The sequence below is a fragment of the Vombatus ursinus genome, unplaced genomic scaffold (assembly GCF_900497805.2).
Source record: "Vombatus ursinus unplaced genomic scaffold, bare-nosed wombat genome assembly UNPS02004276.1, whole genome shotgun sequence".
NCBI lineage: Eukaryota > Metazoa > Chordata > Mammalia > Diprotodontia > Vombatidae > Vombatus > Vombatus ursinus.
In genome coordinates this window covers 296631-305284 of record NW_020944054.1, presented here as the reverse complement: position 1 = coordinate 305284, position 8654 = coordinate 296631, and the positions used below count along the sequence as shown (strand labels likewise).

Sequence of the window (8654 nt, the reverse complement as noted above, 5' to 3'; positions counted from 1 at the left end):
CTGCTGAAATGTGTGGGAAAGTTCAGGGGCTGGGTTGTGTTCAAAGACATGGTCTTTTCCTTTTAGGGGTCCAGGTTCCATAACCTCATCATATCTACTGGTGCAGTAGATGCTGTGGGAAGAGGAAAGATGGTCCACACTACCCTTTCCCCTTTCACCATACCCCAGAGTTGTGACCAGTCCAACTTTGCTAACCCCTCACTAACCTGCTGCCCTCCCAACCCAGGGCTCAGATCACACAACAGTCAGAGGTTGTCAATGCTGCACAATTTATTGTAGTAGTTATGTATTTCTTAATCATTTCACATATAAAATTCTGCTGCCATTTTTGTTAAGTTCATATCTTTTTTTTTTTTAATGTACTACTTATGGCTGCATATCTATTCTGTCAGAGCCAAGATTCAAATTCAATCATCCTTACTACAAATGAAGCCCATTTTCCACTACATCACATGGAGTACTGTCTTCACAGAATTACAGAACCTGTGAGATGGATATAATGTCAGAACCAATCCCTAAATAACAATCTTGTGATAGAAAACTGTTAATGTAATGACAGAAATTGTTAATACCAAATGTAATATGGACTGCCACTCCCTTAAATGATCTTTATGTCAGAATTTCAGTAATGTCATTACATTCTTATTCTTAAGATATTTACTCTTGATTAAGTTGAGTTGAACCATACCCTAGGTTCCTCCACCCAGGGATTTTGCATTGTGGGGAGCCTAGGTCAATCTAGATCTCAGCTTCTAGAGTCCTTGCCCCCTTCCACTGGGATTCATGGCATGAAGGGCAAAGCAGTCAGAATGAAGTGTCTTTCCTTGTCTGGTTTGCCAAACGCCACCGGGGTTTCATGACCAGACCTTGCCACTTCACACTCTGTCCTCCCACTCTCCGCCTAAAGGTATAAGAATCTTTTGCATGGGTCTGGGAGTTGAGAAATCCAATGGACATCCCCCAGGATATCAGGTTTGCTACCCTGTTATCTCAATTAAAGATGCTTTATTCCTTAGCTCATTTCTTTGACTTATTTCATGACATGACATTAAATGGTGGCAGCATTGGTGGGATTCATCAAAGATTATATCTTCCACAGTCTCAGGAATGAACTTCTGGACAACCTGGTACCAACATCAGCTCTTTGTGTTCAGTTCCCAAGCCCCTGAGCCTCTGGACCAGGTAAGTACATAATCATACTTGAATCGGGACTCACATCTCCTTTGGTTGAGTCTGAGTTTCCTCTTTAATTGAGAATTGGTAAAAAAATAAATAAATAAATAAAAAGACCCATGTTCCACTTTACCTGGCCCTCCAAAAGGTACTGCAGTCAAATGGCTTCACATTATGGGCTTGGATACTTGCAAGTTTTTGGAACATTGGCAATCATTAAAATTTAAAAGAAGGAGGCTGGATCTAAAATATTTCCCCTTCAGGAAGGATTAAGCCAATTGGAATCTCAAAATGAGAAGAAAAAAAAAAGAAAACCAAAATAGAGTCTCTCAGGCTATGTGAAGAACCTGAGGGAGATGGTCAAGAACTTCTATATTAGCCTTATATATGGATCCCATAATTAAACCTAAAAAGAGGACTTTCTGGCAAGGGGACTGGTGGGCCCCTAGCTCCACCAGTTTCAGCCTCCTTGTCCTCTCCACCCGTCACCCACAAGAAGTATTTCTGCTTGTTCCCTGATTGCAAGGCCTGAAACTGGATATGTACCTGTGCAGGTACGGGGGAGAGACCATTTGTTTGTCATTAGGAAGGCTATGGCAAAACATTTATCAGAGACTACCATCTGAGTGACCATGTGCTGCCACGTACTGGAAAGAAGTCATTCATTTGTACAGCTACTGACTGTGGTCAGAAATTCAACACAAAATCAAACTTGAAGAAACATACTGATCACAAACATGAAAATCAACAAAAACAAGATGTATGTGACTTTGAAGGTTGTAGCAAGCCTTCTAAGAAACATCAGGGGGAGAGAATTCTGGGAAGCTGGCAGTGTAGGTCAGAAAATTTCAAGCTCTCAAGATTTTCACCCACAAAAGAGATAAAACAGCACCTCACAGCAAACAAAGTATGTGTGAGGGGGGAATAAATAAGAATAGAGGCACAACAGGGGTTCTCCTGGGACAACTGGAGAAGATCAGAAGAAAAATCCCAGGATGAGGTTTGGTCCACATGAAGAGTAAACACCTCTAGGCTAGGGTCCTAGTTTATTAACTAGTAGCAAGCCACTTAAACAAGTGGCAAGCCCTAGGGTTAGCTGGGTTGGGAGGCTGCCTTGCCCCCAACCACCAGAGCTTTTACCCTGAGACAGTGAGAGGAATTGGGTGTCTGAGGCGGGGAAGATCGAGGGAACGTCTGCTGACAAGGAAGCGAGACCCAACTGTGCTGTGGAGGGCAGGGGCAAGAAGGAACCAGCACATGCCCACCTAGTGAGTGCAGAAGCAGTGGAGCAGAATGCTACTGGCTGTGGCTACTTACAGGAGGCTGGAGGTTTGGCTTTGGTTCCAGGTCAGAGGGGAGAACCAAAGATCTGGGTCAAGAAGTCCCATATCCCAGTACGAGAGGTGATTACAAAAATTAAGCTACTACTACTACAAAAAAAATGCACAGGCAAAGGAGAAAGAATCCAACTGTAGAATGTTATTATGGGAATAGAGAAGACTAGGGTTCAGAGGAGGATACTGAAGCAAAGAAACCATCTTCTACCCCAAAGAGGTCAAATGGTCACTTGCTCAAAAAGAATTTATAGAAGAAGGTAAAAAAAAAAGACTTTAAAAATCAAATGAGAGAGATTGAGGAAAAACTAAAAAAAAAAAAAATAAGAACAATCCAGAAAAACAAAAAGATTATGAAAAGAAAGTCAACCAATTAGAAAAGGAGATCCAGAATCTTAAGGAAGAAAACTACACCTTGAAAATTAGAATTGGGCAAGGGGAAGCCAGCAAAGTTTTAAGAGATCAAGAAATAATAATAATAAATAATAAAACAAAATATAAATAATGAAAAAATAGAAGAGAAAGTGCAACATCTTATACAAAAAACAACTGATCTGGAGAACAGATCAAGAAGAAAAAACATAAGAATAATCGAACTACCTGAAAGCTATGATCAAAAAAAGAATCTTGATACAATAATACAAGAAATAATTAAACAAAATTGTCCTGAAGCATTAGAACAAGGGGGGAAAGTAGAAATAGAAAAAATCCACTAATCACCACTTGAAAGAGATCCTATGAGGAAAACTTATAGGAATATTATAGTCAAATTCTGAAACCCCCAGCTTGAGGATAAAATATTAAGAGCAACAAGAGAAAAAAAATTTAAATATGACAGTGCCACAGTTAGAATCACACAAGATCTAGAAGCAGAGACACTTAAGGACCACAGGTCTTGGAACACTATATATCAAAGAGCAAAAGAATTGGGGTTCCAGCCAAAAATATCATACCCAGCAAAGTTAAGCACAATCCTAAATGAAAAAAAAAATGGACATTTGATCAACTGTCAGACTTTCAGGACTTTGTTAAAAAAAACATCTGAACTTAATAGATTTGACACACAAGAGCCAAGAGAAACATAAGGTACATACTGAAGACTGATTACAAGGGATTCAATAAGGAAAGACCTTTTATATATGTAAAATGTAAAACGTATGTCTAAGATTGTCATTAGTAATTGGGTAATTCTTAAGAAAGATTGGGGTAGACTTGAGTATGATATGACTTTAAAAATAAAACCACTTAGGAACAGTTAAAAAGAGTAATTATTTTATACAAATGAGCTGTAAGAGGAAGAACCAATACAGAGGAATTAATTAGATGAGGGAGGAGAGCTGTTAGTTCTGGAAATCTACTTTCATCAGGAATGAGTTTAAGAGGGAACAATACATATATATCTAGAAGAATATAAAAGTCTTCTAAATTCATAAGAAATAAAATGGTAAGGGGATAAGGAGGGGAGTGGATAAGGAAGAGAATCTCTAGAGGGGAGGGTGAGGAAATAGGTTAAAGGGGGTATAAAAGGGTTAAAAAGGGATAAAAAGATCAATGGGAATGGGAGGATAAGGGATGGATCCTTGGGAAGATAAGGGAAGGATCTCTAGAGGGGAGGGTGAGGGGATTAGAGAAGGGTGTTTAGATTTATGGGAATGGGAGGATAGGGGAGGGTCCTTGGAGGAGGGGTAGGCTAATTAATAGGAGGGCAAGGTAGTGGGCAGAAGTAAAGTAGAGGAGTCAGGAGGGATAGGAAACAAGAGATATGCAAAAACATAAAAACAAAGATCGGGAGTAGAATTTGTTAGAGAAAGTATATGTATATATATATATATAGTATGTATGTATATATGTATATGTCTATATATATAAATATATCTGCACTTAATTGTAGCCTTTGGGGTGGGGGGAGGAAGGGGGAAAAAGCACAAGTAAAAAGTGAATAGCAGAGAAGAAAAGAAAACTTACAAGGAATCAAAGAAAAGATGGGCAGTTCTCAACACAACGTGTAGTATTTATTCATACAGGCTTTCTTGAAATGAAAATTTATCACTACATATTTTGAATCCTCTCTTATGTTCTGCTATGCACATGATATGCTTTTTTTTCCTTTTCTTACTTTGTATTTAACTTTCAATATTTAAGTTTATGATTTTTTTCTCTTTTCTCTATTCTGTATTTGTGTTCTGGTGTTTGAGTCTAAAATAATATTAAAAAAAAAAAAGAAAGAAACATCAACAGTTGAAAGTCCATCAGTGCCAACATACTAATGAACCACTATTCAAATATAACAACAAAGACGGTACAAAACACTTTTCTTCCCCTGGCCATGTAAAATGACATGAGAAGATACATGAAGGATATATGTGCCAAAAGGGTTGTTCTTTCATGGCAAAAACATGGATAGAGCTACAGAAGCACACGAAGGAAACTCATAAAGAGAAAATAACATGTGATCTATGTAGAAAAACATTTAAATGCAATGACTACCCTAAGCAGCATAAGAAAATCCATGCTCCATGAGTGGTACATGGGTACCAGTATCAGTGAAGAGCCCTCAGGACATGATCCCCCCCCCCCTTTTTTTTCTTTTCTTCAGTTGTGTAAGCAGAAATTCCTGAACTATAGTGTATTCTGTTTATCTCATCCTCTAGCTACAAGACCTTGGGTAGTAGACTGAAGTCATAAGGCCCCCAAAGGGAGGGGAACCTGTTTCGGTTACTGTACTACTTTGTTATCTTCCTTGCCGGGGAAGATTTATGCGAATAGATTGTGCTCCTGAGGCTCAGCCAATGGGCCAAAGGAAGGGGGTTAGGGTGGGCTATTGTGCTAGGGTCTATATAAACCCATTTTAAACAAAGCAGCCTTGCACTCTCTGGCTGACGCCATTTTGGGTGACACAGGGGTGTCCTTTCTCGAGAAAGCCAATAAGGCAACTTTCCTTTTTGCAATTCTTGTCCAGGCTCTGATTCAAATTTGGGTAGGTGGTCTTTTGTCCCACACACTCCAGAACAAGAGGTGTGCCAATGCCCAAGAGAAGGCTGTGGCAGATAGTACACAACTGTTCAATCTTCAAAGCCATATTTTATCATGAGGAGCTGTGCCCATTTATTTGTGAGCATGCTGGCTGTGGAAAATCATTTGCCATGAAACAAAGTCTTACACGACATGCTGTTACACGTGATCCTTACAAGAGAAAATTAAAGATCAAAGTGAAACAACCGTTTGGAAAATGGAGCCTGGCCTCTTGCCTTAATGGATACATTCCTCCCAAAATTAAAGAAATGTTGCCTAAAAATGGCAAGTCATCAGACTGTTTTGAAGAAAACATGGTCACAAAACTGTTGCAACACTGACTCTTGGCTAAACATCACATATGTAGATTTATGTAAATACCTTTATTAAAAAATCTTTTTTTTAAAAGGACTTCCTTGTATACATAATTTTTTTAAAGAAGCTGCAGGCAGCCCTTTTGTCAGTCTTTGTGGTGTGTTAGGTGTAGTGTTTGTATTTATGTATGTGTGACTGGAGACAGCTAATGCTGAGAGTAGACCTTTGAATGTTTTGTGTTTGTCTGTCCATTAACCTGTTAGTCTGTTTGTATGTTTCTCTGTGTTTATGTGGCTCTCAAAGCTTTTGTCAGTGTAATTGTGCACACACTTGTTAAACACTCTGGGAAGCTCTGAGCTTTTGAAAAGATTTTTTTCTTTTACTTCCCAGAACTGGTACAATTCGGGAAGTTAAGAATTAGATTAGCACTCTTAAAAAAAGGGTCCAAGGGGCAGCTAGGTGGCGCAGTGGATAGAGCACCGGCCCTGGATTCAGGAGGACCTGAGTTCAAATCCGGCCTCAGACACATGACACTTATTAGCTGTGTGACCCTGGGCAAGTCACTTAACCCCATTGCCTAGCCAAAAAAAAAAAAAGGGTCCTGGTTTTACAGAGAGAAGAACAAAGGTAACCTTGCTGACTAGAGAAAAACAAGCTTGTAAGTAAGTGTTGGAAATTTTAATTGTATGTTTGGGAGTTGTGCAAATTAAAGTGAAGTAGGAAGCAATTCAGGAATAACTTTTGAACTGGTGTGTCTTTTAAACTTAGAAATTTTACTATAAATTATATGAGACTCCTACTCATTTTTATAATGGATTCAGATTCATCATTTCATAGTTAAAAAGAAAGGAGATCTCCAAATGTTCTTGTGTCCAATGCCTTTAATTTTTAGTTTTAATTTAGATTGATTGATAGCCTCCCACCTGTCCTAAGCCATGTGGTCCCTCAGGAGGGAATTTCAGCTAAATTTAAATTAAAATTGAACTAAAAATTTCTTCTCTTTTGTCTAACTAGAATTTTGACCAAATTTAAATTAAAATGAAAGATTTACTAGAACTTTTTCCCTTTGTCTAATCAGGCTAATGTGATTTTTATTAAACTCTACAAACCTTTCTCATCTTTTGATCTCTCCACCTGGAGAAGTAAGAAAGTGTCAGTAAATAATATTGATGTGGATACAAATTGTATCCTAGGGGTTAAGAAGAATATTAAGGGTTGCTTTTCCAGTACTTTGTGAAGCTCCCCCCACCCACCCAGGGAACCCAGGCTTATTCTGTAACTTATCTAGTAACTTGAGGGCATCCTGAAGTCCTTTTTCCTTTATCTTGAAATACCACAAAACTTCCCCTTATCTTCTAAGACCAAAAGAATTGCTTTTTTTCTCTTTCTCCTGTGTCTTCCAGTCCTTCTTATCCAGTCAACCATCTTCCTCATCCTATGTCATAAAATTCTTCCATATCTTGTAAGCAACCACCTCCCTCATCCTGTATCACAAAATTCTTCCTTAATCTTCAACCACCACAAAACCCTAAAACTAAATCATTATCTACAGGCCACATAGCTTTCTTTCTACATAAGCCTGGTCCTCCCAAATATCAGCACCTTTTCATTAGCTTCTTGCTAACAGGGCCCATGTTGCTTTTTCACATGAAATAAAAGCTCTCATTGGCTACAGAGAATGTCTAGGTGAAGTCTTTCACACCCACACCACTCTCCCAAATCTGACCTCAACAATACTACAGGAGGGCAAGAATCCTAATCATTTTTACAATAGGCTAAGCAAAAGTCCTAAACTACACGTAAGGCTAGAGCCCTTTAGTTCACCCATTTTTAAAAAATGTTTCTATAACAGATAACCTGGTTGGTATACTATGTCTATTGAGACGAGAGAGAAAAGGAGTGGCAGGAATTGGAGAAAGATCAGATCCTATCCCCACCCTTTCTCCAGGTGATCTCTTCAGTTGAATAACTAATCTTTCTATCCATAAGGTATCCAATAGAAATTAAATAACTACTTTCTGTTATTCAGTAGAAATTCAACAAATGCTAACTGACTAACTGAAGTTGAGTGTGGAAATGAATTTTGATTTAACTCAGAAGCCTCTATAGGGTAAGATCTATTCCTGCTCTTTAAGCTAAAAACTTTAATTGGAAAATGATCTTGAATACTAAAAGTTTATGAATTCAGATTTAACTGGATTCCAAAGCTAAAATTTGTAGTTTATATTCCATTTAAATCTGGGGAACTGTCTTTGCTCACCCCATATATCTGACATCAGGGCAATGTGTTTAAAACTGCAAAATAAGTTTTTTTGTCTTTTGTGGTTGTGGTTTTGGTTTGCCCTTTGTTCTCAAAGAGGACCATGACATCAGGAAGGGGATGCCATAACTTACAAGTGAAATAGATTCAAGTGAGGAAGGACATGCAAAGTCACCAGCATCATTTTCTCCTCTGGAGCCATCTGGATTCAGTGGCCAGATAGAGAGCAGGACAACTGAAGATGGCCCAGGATGCAGTGGGAGGCTTTGGCCTTTTTAAATTAAGGTCTTTCTGAGTTCTCACTTTGACTGAGGCAATGCCCATTCAGTGATTAGGGCTGTTTAAGAAGTGAGCCAATGACTTCAGAAAAACCTGGAAAGATTTGTATGATCTAATGCTGAATGAAGTGAGCAGCACCAAGAGAACGTTGTACGCAATAACAACCACGTTGTGTGATGACTAATATTGATAAACTTAACCCCTCCTGGCAATACAAGGTTCTAAGACATCTCCAGAGGCCTTGTGATGGAAAATGCTATCCACATTCAAAGAAAGAACTA

The 8654-nt window shown here is 38.6% G+C and overlaps 1 pseudogene; it reads left to right on the top strand.

Moving 5' to 3' along the window:
• The first annotated feature begins 1107 nt into the window (after nt 1-1107).
• Nucleotides 1108-5871, top strand: LOC114022726 (annotated as a pseudogene).
• The last annotated feature ends 2783 nt before the right edge of the window (nt 5872-8654 follow it).